The 17,969-nt window shown below is 38.7% G+C and overlaps 1 pseudogene; it reads right to left on the bottom strand.

Moving 5' to 3' along the window:
• Positions 1 to 5,546: 5,546 nt before the first annotated feature.
• LOC114291409 (disease resistance protein RPM1-like) lies at positions 5,547 to 13,887 on the bottom strand (annotated as a pseudogene).
• Positions 13,888 to 17,969: the final 4,082 nt, after the last annotated feature.

Below are 17,969 nucleotides of genomic sequence, written 5' to 3'. Positions count from 1 at the left end.
AGTAGAATAAGATAAATAAAAAAAACTACCAAGGCCCCTTTTATCTTCTCTTGTATCTTAGGGAAGTTATTAAATGTTAGCAAGCTACTAAACTCCAACTGCATTCCTACATTGCAACTTAAGATGTTTGGCTATATGTATTTGGTTATGTGCATGCAACTCAATTCTAAAACAAGGACATTTTCTATCAATGTGACACTCCATTTTGATTTAGGGGTGATGTGAAACAACGCGCACTAATTTTGGAATGGAGGTTTTATTTACAATTTTATAATTTTATTATGTTTTTAATATTCATGTTTATTTATTTTTTTATCATAGTTTTATTAGGAGTCTTTGGATTCCTATTTTATCAAAGTTTTAATTTCCTACTTTGATTAAGGTTATTTAAATAAAGATGTTTGACATAGTAATAGTATTATTGGGATTTAGATTAATAAAATTGAGTTTTAAGGATGTGGCCTTGTGATTTGGATCGTGGCGATTGTGTTCTTCCTCTCACTCCTGTTCTCTCCTCGTTCTCCCTCTTTGTTGCACATCAATTGGGAATCTGAGCAAATATCGATCCATTGTTACAGACTTGAAGAGTTATCATTGAGCTTTGTTGCCAAGTTGTTGTGCCACCTTGTTGTTCATCGCCATCAATGACTGTTATCGTCACTCTCCGTCTCCTCTCCCTTTCCTTCCTCTCCCAATGGAGCCCTTCTTGGAACCTTAGCTTGTGGAAGACGATAGAACCTGTTGACTCCTGTTGCCGAAAAACCCATTCTCCATCATGAATTGTTGCGTCACAGCTCCTCACTGTCATGAATTTAGTCGTTGCCATTATCGCGTTGCATAGGGATGGAAACATAGTGGGTTTATAGTACCTCACCCCAGCCTCGTGTCATATTAGGGGTGCAAAAAATTTGGGAAGGTGGTTGGGGGCTAGGGTGGGGGGTGACTTGATTTTGTAACTCTAAAATTGATGATATTAATAAAAATAAGAGATGATGTGGTATAATATGAATAATTTTTTTTATTTATTATTATTTTTTTTATAAATGATGAGAGTTAAAAATGTAAAATGAAAAAATAAAGATGTTAAAATGAATGTGAAGTGTAATATTTTAGTGTTTAAGTCTTATTATATTTAATAAATATAATATGGGTAGGTCAGGGTAGGGAATATCCGCTGGGGGCAGGGAAAACCTGTTTGGGACGGGATGGGAGATGCAATGCGGGGTGGGGCAGCGGAAAATTGCCATCCCACTCCTACAGTTGCGAACCTTCCTCTATTATAATGTGTGGTGTCACATTCTGAGCTTGTTAGAACTAATCAACGTGGAGGTCCCTAGATCTACAGCATTCCACCTTGCATCGTCGCTGCCCTTCGCCATTTCCACCTCTTACTTTCAGAATCATGAATAAACACTCCTGCTATACAAAGCAAATTGTTTTGCATTGAAAGTGACAAATAATTTGGAGAAAATATGCTTTAATGATTTGTCACTAGCCCAAATATCAGTGCAGAACTTCCAATCCGATCAATCTCCTACTTTCAGCAGCATAGTACTTTTTCAAGAGTATTACTTGTCTTGCTGTTATCCAGAGCAATTGCTAACATGTCCCTCCATACCCCATAAGTCTGACCCCTGCTCATATTCTATGGAAACCGTAACTTCCTATCTCTGATGTGTTTCTCATAAATTTTAATCGCTTCCATAATAATGTTTATTTTCTTTTCCAAATCTCCACCTGCCATTTTGACAGGCAACATTTTTTGTTCTGATGCCTCTGGCCCCCAAAACTCCTATCTAGTAGAAATCTTTTTCCATACACACAAACTTTCTCTTTGAGATCCTTGCCAGCTTTTAACATGGGTAAATAGTAAACTGGTAGGTTTGAGAGAATGGCTTTAATTAGAGTAAACTGCCAGCGATGTGGATACGTATTTCCTTTTCCAATTTGACAATTTTTTTTTGAATCTATCCAAAACATGCTCTCAAGTTTGTACACTACTTGGATAAGCACCAAAATGGAGAGACCTAACTACTTTAAAGGCAACTTGCCCACTCTGCATTTTAGTTTTTTAGAAGTTGCACTCATCCGCCACATTCACCCCCAAATCATACTTTTATAGAAGTTAACATTTAGCCCAGATAACAACTCAAAGCTCTTTTCACATTCAACAATTCCTCTGTATCTACTTTACAATAAATAATCGTATCATCTGCACAACTGCAGATGGGTGATATTCAAACCATTAGATCTAATATCAACCCATTCGATTAGATTGAATTGTTGAAATACTTTATTAAGCGTTTAAGCATGTGAAATACACCCAATTAATGTTGTCATTGTTTTATTGAAAGTCAATCTTAAATATCACTCATCTTTTTGGTTCTCTTCATCAATGATTTCATTTGCTATAAGCACTCAATCCAATATTTGCCTCCCTTGAATAAATGCAGTTTGCTTTCCATCGTCAATGATTTCAGACATCACGTTTTTCATTCTGTTAGCTAGTGTCTTCGACAAAATCATATAGACAGAGCCCGCAAGACTGATTGGCTTTTACTCATTTGAAGATAATGGACATTCCACTTTTGGAATCAATGTCAGAAATGAAGAGTTTAAACCCCTAACCAACTTCCCAATTGAATTAAACTTACTCATGAAACTAACGGCATCATCCTTAATCGATGGCCAAAACTTTTTCACAAATTTAAAATTGAAACCATCACACTGAGAAATTGCATTCTGAATTTTGTACTCTTCGAAAGGAACCTCTCCAGTTCAACAACACTTCTAGTCCTTAAGATGTTCCTGGAATCACCTTTAAGAGAGATCTAATCCATGAATCTTCTTTGAGAACATCGTTTGTGAAATAATTAACAGTTTCATTTTTAATCGCATATAGGTTTAAATCACCATAACCCGAGCACCAAAGAAGTTTGAAATTTTTTCTTAATTCCAAGAGATCATTCCAGTTACCAATCTGTCTCCATCGTCATTAGGACCATATACATTGACAATTAAGCAATGAAAATTTTGAATTAAAATTGCCTTTAACAGAATAAAATTTCTAGTTACCTCAATGTTCCAAATTAGACAATAACCTACCTGATGCACCTTCAGATTCTTTTGCTGCCCATTCAAAATCACCCCCACCCTTAGCAGTGACCAAAAACACATGCAAAACTCAGACATCAAACCCACTACCTCGTAGCATAAGAGCAAAGAAGATTGCAAAAAATAATTTGAGCAATCAAACCAAAGAGCAATTGCAAAATTCTGTACCTTCCCGAGCCTCCCATGCCTCCCATGCCTCCCTTGTTCAGCAATGATGAGTAGATAAATTAAAAATCTTCAAAAGCCCATAAAACAATTAATGCCAAAATTTCAGCTGCTGGTCATCATTGCACAGGACCAGAATCCACAAAACGAAAGCAAAATTCAGATCATCCTAAGTCTCCGAATTTGACTTTAAAATATATATATATATATATATATTTGTAATATATTGACAATTGACATGCATAAGTAAAGTGGATGACATGCAGTTAAGCTCTTATCAAGGTTGAAGTAGATAAAGCATAGACAACAATGACAAAACAATTAAATATGCTATTGAAACAAAGTCAATAACAACAAATACATACTTCTTACTTATTTATCCGCAAGCCAATTAAAGTTTCTGGTTACAAATATATTAAATTACAAAGCTAAACACGTTCACCATGTCCTTATTGAACAGCAATTCAAGCATACAAGAAGACTTGAGGTACTTCTCCTTTTGCTAACCAAGTGAACTGGCCACTATGTTTACTTCTTCATATATACTCTTAGCAAGCCACAAACCTGGACAGCAACATTGGAAAGTAGAGAAGATCAGAAAATAATAATAATAAGAATAAGAATAATAATAATAATAATAAACTAAAATTATAAAACTTAAAGTAGATTTGGGGAAACCAAACTGATGCAAATAAACAATTTCAAGTTTAGAGTAGTAGAAATTTTAACCATGTGGCTGAAGAGATGCAAAGAGCTACTTCATTAGCAAACAACCATATGAATAGAAGTAACAAATGACCCTAACGCTTTCGTTTCTTGTTTTCTATTTCTATTTTTATTTTTTATTTTTCGCAATTGGAACGGAACACTTGTTTGGTATATTGTTTTTGTTTTCAAATAAAAATAATATTGATTCTAAAATTTTCTATATTTTTGAAAACGAAAAAAGTCCTCACTTATTTTCAAGACAAGTTTCTCTCTCTCTCTTCTCTCCCCTCCACCTTCGGCCACTACCTATTGTCCCATGAGCTTCGGCCACCTTCTAGTGACACTTTGTTGACCGATTGGTCACTATTGTGACCTTTGGCCAACTTTAGGTAGCCATCTCTGGCTACTCCCCATTGCCAGTGGCCAGTTACACCACATCAATCCACCCTCAACAGTCAGCCACCACTTTCGACAGCTCATCAAATATATTTATCTATTTTTATTTTCATTTTTTTTCAAAATATTTTTATATACCAAATAAGTTTTTTGTTTTCATTTGTATTTAGAAGAAGAAAAAAAAATCAGTATTTTTTGTAAACACAACCAAAAATTGACAACATATTAACAAATTACACCTTGTAAAATACAATGAGAGTGACGATTGTGAATCTTTGACACACACACACACACACACACACACACACATATATATATATATATATAAAGTGGGTCCTACAATATACATTTACTAGAAAAATATGTATCACATACAAATTAGTATCAACACCACAATAACTTATAATTAAGCACTACTAGATTCATAACCAATGACCTCTTTAGTCATAATTGAAATAACAACCATAATATGTCATAATTAACACCACAATAAATCATCTAAACACCATAAAGGTTGTAAGTGGGGTATGGTACGAGAAATTATTCAATACTTTTGGAGCAATACTCATGACTTAAACCAATGACTTTTCATTGAGAGAACCACCTAGATTTACTCCAGAAATATTGAATAATTTCTCGATATGGTACACCTTTTTTGGGTGTGTATTATAAAATTTATAAAAGCATATATACTATCATGTAAAATGTGTCATAAAAGAAATCAAAAAAAGAAAACGGGTCATCGCACCTATAGAATGAGATAAGACTTCATACTTCACCCCAATTGGTGACCGCCAAATATGGTATATGTGTGGTATATGCCGAACCTTTTGGTGATCCTTGCTTCCTTCTCCACGTATGGTTTCTATGAGCTCATTCGTAACAAAATTCATATGCAATTCCTGGAGATCTTGGAGATACTCGATGCCATGAGGTAGTATCTTCAACTGCATGAATTTCTGAATATAAAATTCTTGGAGACCTGGCATCACCCCCCCTCTCTATTAGAATCTCATTTAACTGAGGAAAATTCCACAAGCACAATAATCTAAGTTTATGGAACCCTTCACTAAAGCATAATTGTCCTCCTCCTTCATATGCATTACAAAGGTACAACCATCCCAAATTCGGAAGTGATTGAATGTATGGAATAGGGTCTTCTATTAGCCTGGACCATCGCATTGACAAACAAGTAAGGTTTGAAGTGAGTGAAACCAACAAGGCACTTTCTCCAATTTTCCAACTAAAACGAGCACCTTGAGGTAGTGAGGAGTCGTCGAGGAGAGTGTATCCATTCGTAGGTATTCATCCTCATCAGTCACCATCACAGACAAGTAATGAAGGAGACTCATATTTTGGATTGCAGTACACAAGTCCTCCTCGTCTACTTCTCTCACCTGTGTGATTCCAATCCTTTTAAGTTGTGTCATGTTCCTGATTAGCTTTATCAAGTTTGCTTGTGCTTCTACACCTGCCAAAACTTGCAAGTTTTTTATCTTGCAAATATTAGATGGTGTTGTCGTACCACGGTCATAATGAAAGTCATCCAAAATTCCATAGTCACAGTGGTACATCATTAGATGTCGCAAATTTCGCAACTTTGTGATTCCAGCTGGAAGCACTTCTGTTTTGGAGTCACTAATGTCTAGAGTGTTTAGGTTGCAGAGTCTTCCAATGGATTTTGGAAGTTTCTTCACTCTAGTTTCTTTCAAGTTCAAGTACCTTAAATTGAATAGATTCACTAGTTCTTCGGGCAATACTTCGATCGGTGCATCCTCAAGATCCAATACTCTAAACAATTGTAAGCCTAGTGGCAATGTCATCTCCTCAACAACAAATACAAGAAGAGACTGAAGCTTCAACATGCCCTTCCAGTTCCACGGTTGTAATTCTCTACCACTTGATTGAATTGACATGCGACGATTTGTCAAACTTTCTTCTTCACTATTTGCCTCTCGCCCATCATATATAACACAAAACTTCTTTGTTTCTGATGTGGAAATTGCAAGCTCACGCATAAGATCATGCATCTTACAATTTTTTGACCTTCCTGTAGACGTCCCTGAACGCCCCGGGAGGAACGAGGTCCCGTTCCGTTCGATATTGGGCTCACTACAGTTCGGGACTCTCAAATTGCCATGGTTCTAAATCTGAACCAAAGAGTCCAAATCCGGCAAATCGTTTTGAGAAAACAGATTTTTGAAAGAAGTGCCAAACATGGACTGCTTTGCCAGATACAGAGTCGCCACCTAAATGTTTTATTTTGGGGAAATTTAGGAAACCCTGACTCGTTTGCCTAAGGCCACGTGTCCGTCATCACCAAAGTTGCCTCGGCTCGGGAACTTGGGTACGATTGGGGAAGGTCACTTCGTGAGCACCCCCGCTCGCCCGATCAAAGATCGGCCTCTACTAACCATGATATCTATTTTTGAAAACATTATGCGTTCTTATTCCGGTTATTAGCCTAGATTTACTATGTGATGCGCACAGCATACAAGTATAGACTGGATCGCCTGAATTGGAACAAAACGTTTCATGTTTGTTTGTTTTGAAAATGGTTTGATGGTGCTACCCGCAAGTAGGCTAAGACGTGGATTTGCCACCCTCGGGTGGGCTTAGAAAAAAAACATGATTTTGCCACTATCTAGTGGGCTTAAAACACACATTTGATGAATTGTTCCAATTCAAATAACCCAACCTTCACCCACAGGCATTCAGACAGTTATATCACATAAGCATATAGCCTCATGGTAAGCATGCTATTCATGGCAGTCACTCACACGTATGCAAGGATGCTAAAGCATAAAACTTACCGAGTACTCCAAGCCAAAACAGAAGCTAATTAGAAATCCATGCATGATCCTAATTATACGGAAATGCCTAATGCAACACATGCAAAAATGCAACTATAGCAGGCTCGGCTATTCTAAACATGGCATATGAAATGCTACAGCTAACATGTATTCGACTTGGAATTGAAAATACAATGCAGTTAGTATGATGCGCCGAGCCCGGTGCATGCAAAACAGATGAATGAATGCAAATATGCTATCATACTATATGCTAATTGAAACATGCCCTAATCTAACCATCATAAGCTGGTAAATAAAAGGGAGAAAGACGTGGGGTTGGAAGACATACATCACACACACGCACACTTATTACAATATTGCCCTCGCGCGGAGGGTCTGAATAAATAATACAGTCCCGAATAAATAATTACAGTCCAAATAATTACAAAACCCTAATTAATTAACAAATTAAATTAGGAAAGCAATAAATTAGCATGCAAGCCAGGGACTGCCTCAAATCTGCTCCGGATGATGAATGATGCATGCTCGGGTTGTCTTGTGCGGAGAATCCCTTGCGATGCCCCGGTTTGCCTCTGTTTGCAATTGTTCTTGGAATGCGTGCCAAGCTCCGGAAGGCTGCCGATTTCTGATTTGCTGCAACAGAGAGCAACAAAGGGGCATGGCAAAGTATTTTCACATATGTATGCATGACTACTCTTCAGGGAGTGTAGTCCTCGATCCTCGTGCCACCAATCACGCATCTCGATGCATGATGGCCGGGGAGTCGAATTGCATGACTCAATATGGAATGAATGCACATGAAAACACAACAGGGCCTAGACTCCATCATGGATAATTCGGAGTGTCGGCGACCAGGAATTGAGATACATTCCGTCACTCGGAGTACGAAACGTACCTCATTTTCCGTGCTCGGGCTAACTCCTATCCCAAACACAATGCAATATGCATGACATGCATGAATGCAACTAATATACAACCTAGCATGCACAATGCTATGAAATGGCATACACGATGCACGAGGTAACATGGCATACACAATGCGCTAACATACAACCTAGCATACACAATGCTATAAAATGAAATGGCATACACAATGCGCAATGGACTTACACCAACATGAGGGGACCACAGCCACACTCACATCAGTAGCCATGAGATGAAAATGAGACACTCGAAATGCGTGCACACATGCACGCAAACCGAGGACCGATCCTAAGGCACAAATGCCACTCTAACAAGGCATGGCAGGGCATGGAACATGGTATGCAAACATGCAAGTTTCAGCATTGAAATATGATGCGAAACTACCCCGAAACATGGAAACATGGCACCCGATGCATGGAATGGCCCCGAAACACAAAACTAGGCATACGCATTGGCCTATAGCTATACAAAACATACATTATTTGATCATGAAGCATGATGACAGATGCAAGAAAGTCCCAAAACATGCATATTTCCAGTTTTAAGTAAGGCCAAAAAGTGAACACAAATAGGGCTAAGTTAACATGCAAAAATGGCCCCAAAAGAGATAATGAAGCAAGTAGCAGCTGCTGGCCCTAAATGGCCAAGAGCCCTTCAACAAAGTTTAAGAGGGGCTCAAAACATGGTATTTTACAATTAGTGACCAAACCCAAAACAGTGCACATGCAAGCTTAAAATACTATGCAAAATAAGGCCTAAAAAGAGGTTTAAACACAAAGAGCAAAAAGGGAGCTTCAAACAGAAAAAGTCCCTTGATCAAACATGAAGAGGGGGTCAAAATAAGGCTATTTACAGTTCGGACCAGAGCCCAAAAACACAAGCACAAGGGGCTAACAAAACATGCAAAAATAAGGCCAAAAGAGGGATGAAGAGGCAAGTGACAAAAGGAAGCCTCAAACAGTGAAGAGACCTTCAAAAATGTTGAAGAAGGGCTCAAAATAAGCCACTTTTCAGTTTATGACCAAGCTCAAAACAGTTTACAAATGAGCCTAAAATACTATGCAAGAAAGAGGCATACAAGAGAGGTAAAGAAGCAAGTGTAAAAAGGAAGCCTCAAACAGGGAGAGGCCCTTAAACAAACATGAAAAGGAGCTCAAAATAATACTATTTTCAGTTAGGGTCTGAGCCCAAATATGTAAGCAAGAGGAGCTAATATATTGAGCAAAAATAGGGCCAAAGAGAGGGATAGAAGACTTACCCTTGAAGACCAATGCTTCTACAACTCTTGGACCAAGTTTGGGAGCCCTTGACCTCTGGAAATGGTCTTGAAGCTGCTGGAATGGAGTGCGGATTGGTTGGCTTGGAGATGGAGTAGAATAGATGTAGGATTTGAGAGGTTTTGATGGTTGGAGTGTAGAGAGAGAGAGATACAATGTAGGAGGCTTAAACCAAACTTTCTAACCCTTCAAAAGGGAGCTGGAGGGCCTGGATATATAGGCAAGAGTGTGGGAAAAAAGGGGGGGAAATGGATTTCAAACTTCCCCAGCCCCCCGGATACACAATCTAGGGGGAAACAAAATACAGATTTGTAATGTACCAGAGGAAGGGAGCAAGGCCGGCCTGGTATTTAAGTTGCAGGTGGCCGGCCGGCCCTCCCCATGGTTGGCCGGCCAAGGGTCAAAAGGTTCAAGTAGTATTAGTGGCCAGCCACCCCAGATTGGTGGCCTCCCATGTGTGCACAACACAACCATGTGGTCAAAAACTGGAGAAAGTAAACCAGGAGAGAGAAAAGCCCACTTTTTGGAGGGGTTCAAAAGGGTCAAACACAATTATTGGCTGGCCATGTGATATTGGTGGCCTCCCAGGTGTGTACAACACAAATATGTGGTTTGGGGCTGGAAAAAGTGGCCTTAGGGTGGTCAACATTGGCTTTCAAGTGAGAAAAACGGGCGACAGAGGGCGATGGAGGAATAAAACTGGTTGTCAGAACAATTACTGGCCTCCCACCCTTCTACGACCTTTTTAGCAGTGAAAATGAGGTCTCCACCAAAAATGAATTCAAACCGATGCAAAATGGAGGTTCGGGGGCCGAAACGCGCAGCCCGAGGCCCCGAAAACTGACTGTTAGGCACCGGAAGTGGTGTTCGACCACGAAGTTGGTTTTTCGGACCGCAGTGTCCTTCAAAAGGGAGTAAATAAGATGCATGCCAAAAAACGAAGCAAACGGAGGTGGTTAAGCGGTCCTGAACCGAGGCACACGGCCAATGGCTCCGAAAAATCGGAAACCGGACTCGAAACGGGCAAAATGGCCTACGACCATGAAACGTAGCCTACGGCCACTGAGAGATGATCTACGAGACCTCTCTCTCCCTTCGGGAAGAGAAAACAGAGAAAACGGAGCCTGGTTCGCAAACCGAGGCAAGACACGAAAGAGCCCGGAAGTCCGGAGGCAAGGCTCGCAGCTGAGACTCTGAAACTTCTGAACGAACACAATATGCACCATCACCGAGCGCTCAATCGGTGACGTCTGACTCTTAAGGTCGGTCAAAAATGGGGTGTCTACACTTCCTGATCCATTTCTCATTACGACTTAAAGCATGCTTCGGCAAATAAGCTCCATAAGGTAGCTTTCTGCTACCTCCTCTGGTGTTCTCCCCCTCACCTTTTCTATGAACCCTTCTGCCATCCAAAGTCTAATGAGCCTCTTTCGTTTAATCTCATAATCTTCCGGGAAAAGACAACAATATAAGAAGCAACACTTTAGTTGGTATGGCAAATCATTGAAGCTAAGCAACATAATTTTCACAACTTCTAGCCCAGGGTTGTTGCTCAATTCCCAGCTCAAGCTGTTATAAATTTTTCTCCAATCCGACTCTGGATATTTAGAAGACATGACACCCCCCAAAGCTATTATTGCAAGAGGAAGCCCTTCACATTTTGCAACAAGGTCTTGAGCTAGGGTTTTTAGATGTTGAGGACAACATCTATTTGGATTGCTTGAAAAGGCTTTCATACAAAGAGGTTCCATGCATCACTTACACCCAACAATTCGATATAATGGACACAACTTTGTACCCCAAAAGAAAATAAAGCTACGTCTTCTTTTCGGGTTGTAAGTATGACCCAACTTCCTAGTCTTTCATCAAGAAGTGATACATGTATATCCCTCCAAAGGGTACTACTCCATACATCATCAAAGACAATTATGTACCTTTTCAACCGTAAGATGTTTGTAATCATCTCCATGAGCTCTCTATAACTCATACTACTTAAATCCATTGGAATTGCTTCCTTGGCACCATGGTAGAATTCCTTAATCATGTTTCTAAGTAAGTCATCGACTACATATGTTTGGGAGATAGTTATCCATGCATGGCAATCGAATTGTCTCTTGACAATTTGGCTGTTGTAGCCCTGGGCAACCAGAGTGGTCTTACCTGAACCACCCATCCCCACTACTGAAATAATCGTGCGTTGTGGTTCTTCATTGTCCATCAACCAGTCCAATTGAAGTTCCTTTCCATCTTCGATCCCCACTAGATCATTGTCTCTAACAAATAGAGAAGACTCGCTGTGGTTTGGCAGCCGTCTCTGATGGTCTTGGGAGCTTGAGCTTGCTTCTCCTACACGATCGACCCCATAACGTCGGTTTCTTTCTGGGATGGCTTTGATCATGTGGTTGATCTTCTGTAACATTGTGGCTATTCGATGCCTCACCCATAGATTCTTTGGGGCGTAGACTATCTGACAGAGGAACCTTGTGAATTTACCATATACTTTTTGCTTGTTCATGTAATACATGTATTTGTCTATGATATCTTCAACCTTGTAGGCCAAGTCTCTAACATTGGCCACCCAAGTCTTCTTTTATCGACATCCTCCAGAAAAGATCTCATGCTTGCGAACTCGAGCTTCAATTGGTTGAGTTCATCGTGTACTCCTCCAATCAACGATGCTTCGTTCTCAAGGGCGGAAACTATCCTGCCAATCAAAAGTCCCACGGCAGCTAAGGCCATGTTAGCTTTCTATCTCCCTATTCCCTCTCGTGTCTTGAAGAGGAATAGTTTGTAATATGTACCCGGTTCCCTTTGTTTCTTATATATATACTAGCGTATGCTCGTTATAAATAATATTAAGATTAAAATGCAGTTCTAAAAATATATTTAACAGACTATACTCTACGACAATTGTTTAAAGCCCTTTAGCGACAATTGTTTAAAGCTAAATTCAAGTTATTAATTTAGAAAATAAACACACATGTTTCAAGTTGTACGCATATGAATAAGTTGATTGAGTTGATTATATGGTTTTTTATATATTAAATTCAATATCTATCCGAGATAAGAATTAAATTTATCAATCTCAACCACAACCGAGTGGTCAAAACCACCTCCATCGTATTCTGCTGATCAGGTCGGTTCTTCAAGTAATCCCAACACTATTTAAATTTATTTTTTAATTTGATAAAATTACAAATTTAATCCCAACACTATTTAAATTTATTTTTTAATCCCAATACTATTTAAATTTATTATAAATTTAATCCCAACACTATTTAAATTTATTTTTTAATTTGATAAAATTAAATTTAATCCCAACACTATTTAAATTTATTATAAATTTAATCCCAACACTATTTAAATTTAAATTTAACCCCAACACTATTTAAATTTAAATTTAATTCCAACACTATTTAAATTTAATTTTAATCCCAACACTATTTAAATTTATTTTTTAATCTCAACACTATTAAATTTAATCCCAACACTATTTAAATTTAAATTTATTCCCAACACTATTTAAATTTAATCCCAACACTATTTAAATTTAAATTTAACCCCAACACTATTTAAATTTAAATTTAATCCCAACACTATTTAAATTTATTTTTTAATCCCAACACTATTTAATTTTATTTCCAACACTATTTAAATTTAAGTTTATTCCCAACACTATTTAAAGATAAAATCGACATGAGATCTGGGAAAAATGTATATATTTTCTTCTTTGCTATATATTTTTCTGGGATAGTATATGACCCCAATATGTGACATAGAACAAATAATTTTCCTAGCCGTTTAGTTGTGTTTCTGTTTTTAGTTTTTTTGAAAAGGAAAGACAATGAAAAATTCTAAAAATGGCCATCATTTTAATATTTATGATTATATACACATATGAATACTCGAATGTTTTCATTTTCCGTCATATGTTTTTCATTTTTGGAAAAACACCCAGAAATGTAAGATTACTCAACCAAAGAAAATATTCAAGTAATGATAACTTACCTGTATGGCAGAATTAGATTCTGGATTTGTCAAATCATCCAAAGCCTTCTGAGTGTCATTCTCATTTCTACAAAGGGCTTCTGCAGCGAGATCTTTTGCAAACCTGCAAAATTCAATTCTTGTCAGCTTGATTATTAATACATATACATTTTCAGGAAGATGAAGAACAAAGGGTGCTCAAGCAAGGAAGAGCTACATCAAAAAAATTGATGACCATCAACATCTCATTGCAGGAAAATTTATGAAGAAAGCAGCTCAGGCTAACACCCTACGTTACCCCTTCACTAGGCCATCATTTGGAGTAGTTCTTGAATTTGGTATATAAAACCCAAGCTAAAAATGGAAGGCCATAAATTAAATTGAGTATTTATCCACGCACAATTATATCACAAAAACCTACTCTTTTTGTTTTGGAATGTAGTCCACCAGATACTAACTTCTCCCATGGTAAGCACTTCCAATGCATCTTTATACCTTTCCATTCTAATCAACTGTTTAGCATTTGCATGAAGCATTAAACCTATCATCACAGCCCTGTCAAATTACCATCAAAATTTGTTTCCATTAGAAAGAAATGTGGTTTAAAGACTTTAGAAAGAGAACTGATCACGTACCTACAAAAATATTGTTAGGTCCCTATGTTGTCAAATCCGGAGACAAAACATTGTGTTGATTCAAATGTAATTTTTTGTGTTTTTGTTCTGTCCGCTCGAGCGGAGACTTGTGAGCTCGAGCGTAGATTAGCAGGTCTCAGTATTTTGTCAGGGCAAGCAAAAATACTGGTGGGTGTGATTTTACGCTCGAGCGGATTATCCTACGCTCGAGCGCATCTCAGTTTGTTCGCACCCCGTTTTTGGTCAGTCCGCTCGAGCGGGCTGTGTTGAGCTCGAGCGGAGATCGCGGATCCAGATTCCTATTTAAAGCTGTTAAGGGTGTTTTTTGTGAGGAAGTTTTTCCTAGATCTGATCTACAAGAACTAGGGTTGTGTTTAAAGTTTTCTTTGGAGATATTTCATAGGTTTTCCTTGATGTTCTTGAGAGAGTTCTGAACTTGTGCATTGAGATTCATACATCAAGGAGGTTGCTTCTTAAGTTTCAAGTAAGTTCTCTTCGGTGGATTCCGAAGATGAAAGCGTAGAATCCAAAAGGCGTTTGTTTCTACGCAGTCGTTAATTCGACAAGTGAAGTTGTGGTGTGGAATCAACTTCAGGATCAATTCCGTGACAAAGGTGTGGTGAAAAGAGTTACAGAAGATTCAGAGACAAATTGACTGGGTTGGGTAATTTGTATGGTTTCTTTGTAATCTTTTCGTTCTTCAGTAGTGGATTGATAGTGGCGGTTCGCCCGTGGTTTTTGATTACAATCGAAGGTTCTTCAATTGTGGCTTTTTCCACGTAAAAAATCGTTTGTGTCGATTTATTGTTTATTCTCTAAAAACAAACAAACTAAAATCACTCTCGTAAGTGTTTGATGATTTTAGGTTGAGTGTTTTGAATTAATTGGGATTTGGAATAAGTTAATCTTGATCTAATCACAAATCACGTAGGATTTTCAATTGGTATCAGAGCAGGTCTCTCTTTGTTTTTTTCAAAACTATAGGAGTGTGATTTTGTGTGATTAGTATCATGGATTCTATTCGTGAAGGTAACTCGACTCATAGACCCCCATTACTTGACGGTACAAACTATTCTTATTGGAAAGCTCGTATGAGAGCATTTTTAAAATCCATCGATGAGAAAGTTTGGCACTCCGTAATCTTTGGGTGGAGTGAACCTACAATCACCATTGATGGGATTGATATTCCTAAACCCCTTGATAAATGGGACACAACCAATTACCAGAATTCTAGTTGGAACAGCAAAGCTCTCAACTCCCTCTTCTGCTCTGTCACACCTGAGGAATTCTGTCGAATTTGCACGTGTGAAATAGCAAAAGAGGCGTGGGATATTCTTGAAACGATTCACGAAGGTACTACCTCTGTTAAAAGGTCAAAACTTCAACGTCTCACGTCCGCTTTTGAAACCCTTTTTATGCACGACGATGAGACGTTCGATGAATTTTATGCAAAACTCAGTGATATCGTGAATTCCTGTTTCACTCTCGGTGAAAAAATCCCGGAAGCAAAAGTTGTTGGAAAAATTTTGAGGTCCCTTCCCGAGAGGTTTCAACCAAAGGTGACAGCCATTGAGGAGGCTCAGAATGTTGATACCCTCAAGCTCGATCAATTGGTTGGAAATTTGCAGACTTATGAAGCCCACCAAATTTCTAAGAAAAAGCAAAAAGAAAATATGGCTTTCACGAGTGCCCATGAGACTGCAAAACCTCCGGAGACTGAATTTGATTTAGAGTCTGAGATGACGGCTATGCTTACAAAACAGTTTAAAATTTTTTTGAAAAAGAAGCCGAATTTCAGAGCCCCTATTTCAAAAGATAAGAGTAATGACAAACCCAAAACTATTCCACCAAAATTTGCTCAAACTACTGAAAAAAAGATTGTAAGGGGACCAGGGGTCAAGTGTTATGAATGTCAAGGGTTTGGCCATATGTCTCTTGAATGCCCTTCGAAAAAGAATCGGAAGAAAGTCTACACCGTAACTTGGGATGATGAAAGCGGGTCGGAGCAAGAACCCGAAGAGCCTGAATCCGGTGAAGATGGGGATAGTGCTTTCATGGCGTTTTGGTCCACTTTCTCTCAAACTCTTCCAAAGCCTGCAGAGTTAGCTCTTGGTCAGAACCTGCATCATGCTCCTACCTTTGATGGGAGTAACTACCTGCTTTGGAAAATCAGAATGAGAGCTTTTCTGAGAGCTTTTGATCCAGAAGGCTGGCAGGCCATTGAAGAAGATACAGACAGGGCTGACAATCCGAGCAATCAGAGAGCCCTGATCACTATTCGTGGGGCAATTTCTCCTGAAGAACAGCAACGGGTTGTTCATTGCACAAAGGCTAAAGAGGCATGGGAAATTTTGAGCCAATTCCATGAAAGAGGAAATTCGCCTTCACTACCATCCAGCAACCTTCCTGTCTTAGTTGCTAGACTGGATGAGGTCAAGGAGAATGAAGAGCAAAAAGAGGATGATGAAACATCTGAGGATAATGATGAGATCAATGGCGATGAACTACAATAAGCCTACGAAAAGCTGTACGAGGAATCTTTGAATTTGTCCAAACTCAACGACAAACTCTCTCCCAAGCTCAAGACATGTGAGAGTGAGAATGTCAGGCTGAAAGGAGAACTTGTAGCAGCAAAGCAGAATATCGTCAAGATCTCGAGTGACAGGCAAGACTTATGTGGAAAATTACTATCTTGTGAAACTGAAAGGAATGAACTTCTGAAGGTGTATTCCACATATGAAGAAAAGCTTGAAAGTCTTGAGCTGTCACAAGCCAGATTGGAAGAGATAGTCTGTCAAAAGGATGAAGAGCTTCGGGTTGCTAGAGCCACTATTGCCATGTGGAACAAAGGTTCCAAATCTTTAGAAGACATCCTCGGGTCTCAACAAATGGGTTGCGACAAAAGCGGGTTAGGCTATGGTGCAACAGCTCACAAGGGTCAGGCCTCTACTTCACATGACAAGAAGACTCAAGCAAAGGGAAAATTGAAGGTAGACCAGGCTGATCTCTCTCTCCGTCTACCTAAAGCTGGTAAAATCAACAAAAAGGAGGTAAAACCGGTTTTTATTTGTCATCACTGTGGTAGGTATGGCCACATTCGTCCTTACTGTTTTGAACTGTTTGGTAAGGTGTCTCAAAAGGGTAGAAATTCTAATACTTTTTGGGTTAGGAGACAACCTTACATGTCTAGGCTGAACACCAAGACTAAAAAGATTTGGATTAGAAAAGAGGATTTGACTTGTTTTGTTGCTCACACTGCTCTAAAAGCACGTGATTCACACATGTGGTATCTTGATAGTGGGTGTTCTCGTCATATGTCCGGTAACAAATCCTACTTCACCTCCCTTGAAAAATATGAAGGAGGAATTGTTACCTTTGGAGATGGCGGCACTTCGAGAGTCATTGGTAAGGGCTCTATAAGTGTTGCTGGTCTTCCTAAGCTAGATAATGTTCTACTAGTTGATGGTCTTAAAGCAAATCTTTTAAGCATTAGTCAAATGTGTGATTCCCATCATGAAGTATTGTTTTCAAAAAATAAATGTGAAATTTTGGATAAAAAGGGAAATACTGTCTTACATGGGGTTCGCACATCTGATAACTGCTATGGGATTGTTACTACTAATGATCTCACTTGTCACTCTGCCATCATTAGTAACATTGACCTGTGGCATCAAAGATTAGGTCACATGAATTTCAATGACCTAACTAAGATAGCCAACAAAGAGCTTGTGAGGGGAATACCTAAACTAGGTAAGAATTTGAGCCATGTGTGTGGACCATGTCAGCTTGGCAAGCAAACCTGTGCTCCTCATAAAAAGGTGAACAGCTTTACAACCAAACGTCCTCTTGAATTGGTTCACATGGATTTAATGGGTCCTACTCGCACTGAAAGCATCGGAGGTAAAAGATACATTTTTTTAACTGTTGATGATTTTACTCGATTTTCGTGG

This window comes from Camellia sinensis, chromosome 2 (genome assembly GCF_055761805.1).
Source record: "Camellia sinensis isolate YWXY chromosome 2, ASM5576180v1, whole genome shotgun sequence".
NCBI lineage: Eukaryota > Viridiplantae > Streptophyta > Magnoliopsida > Ericales > Theaceae > Camellia > Camellia sinensis.
The sequence above is the reverse complement of the archived record's forward strand: the minus strand, read 5'-3'. Positions and strand labels throughout refer to the sequence as shown.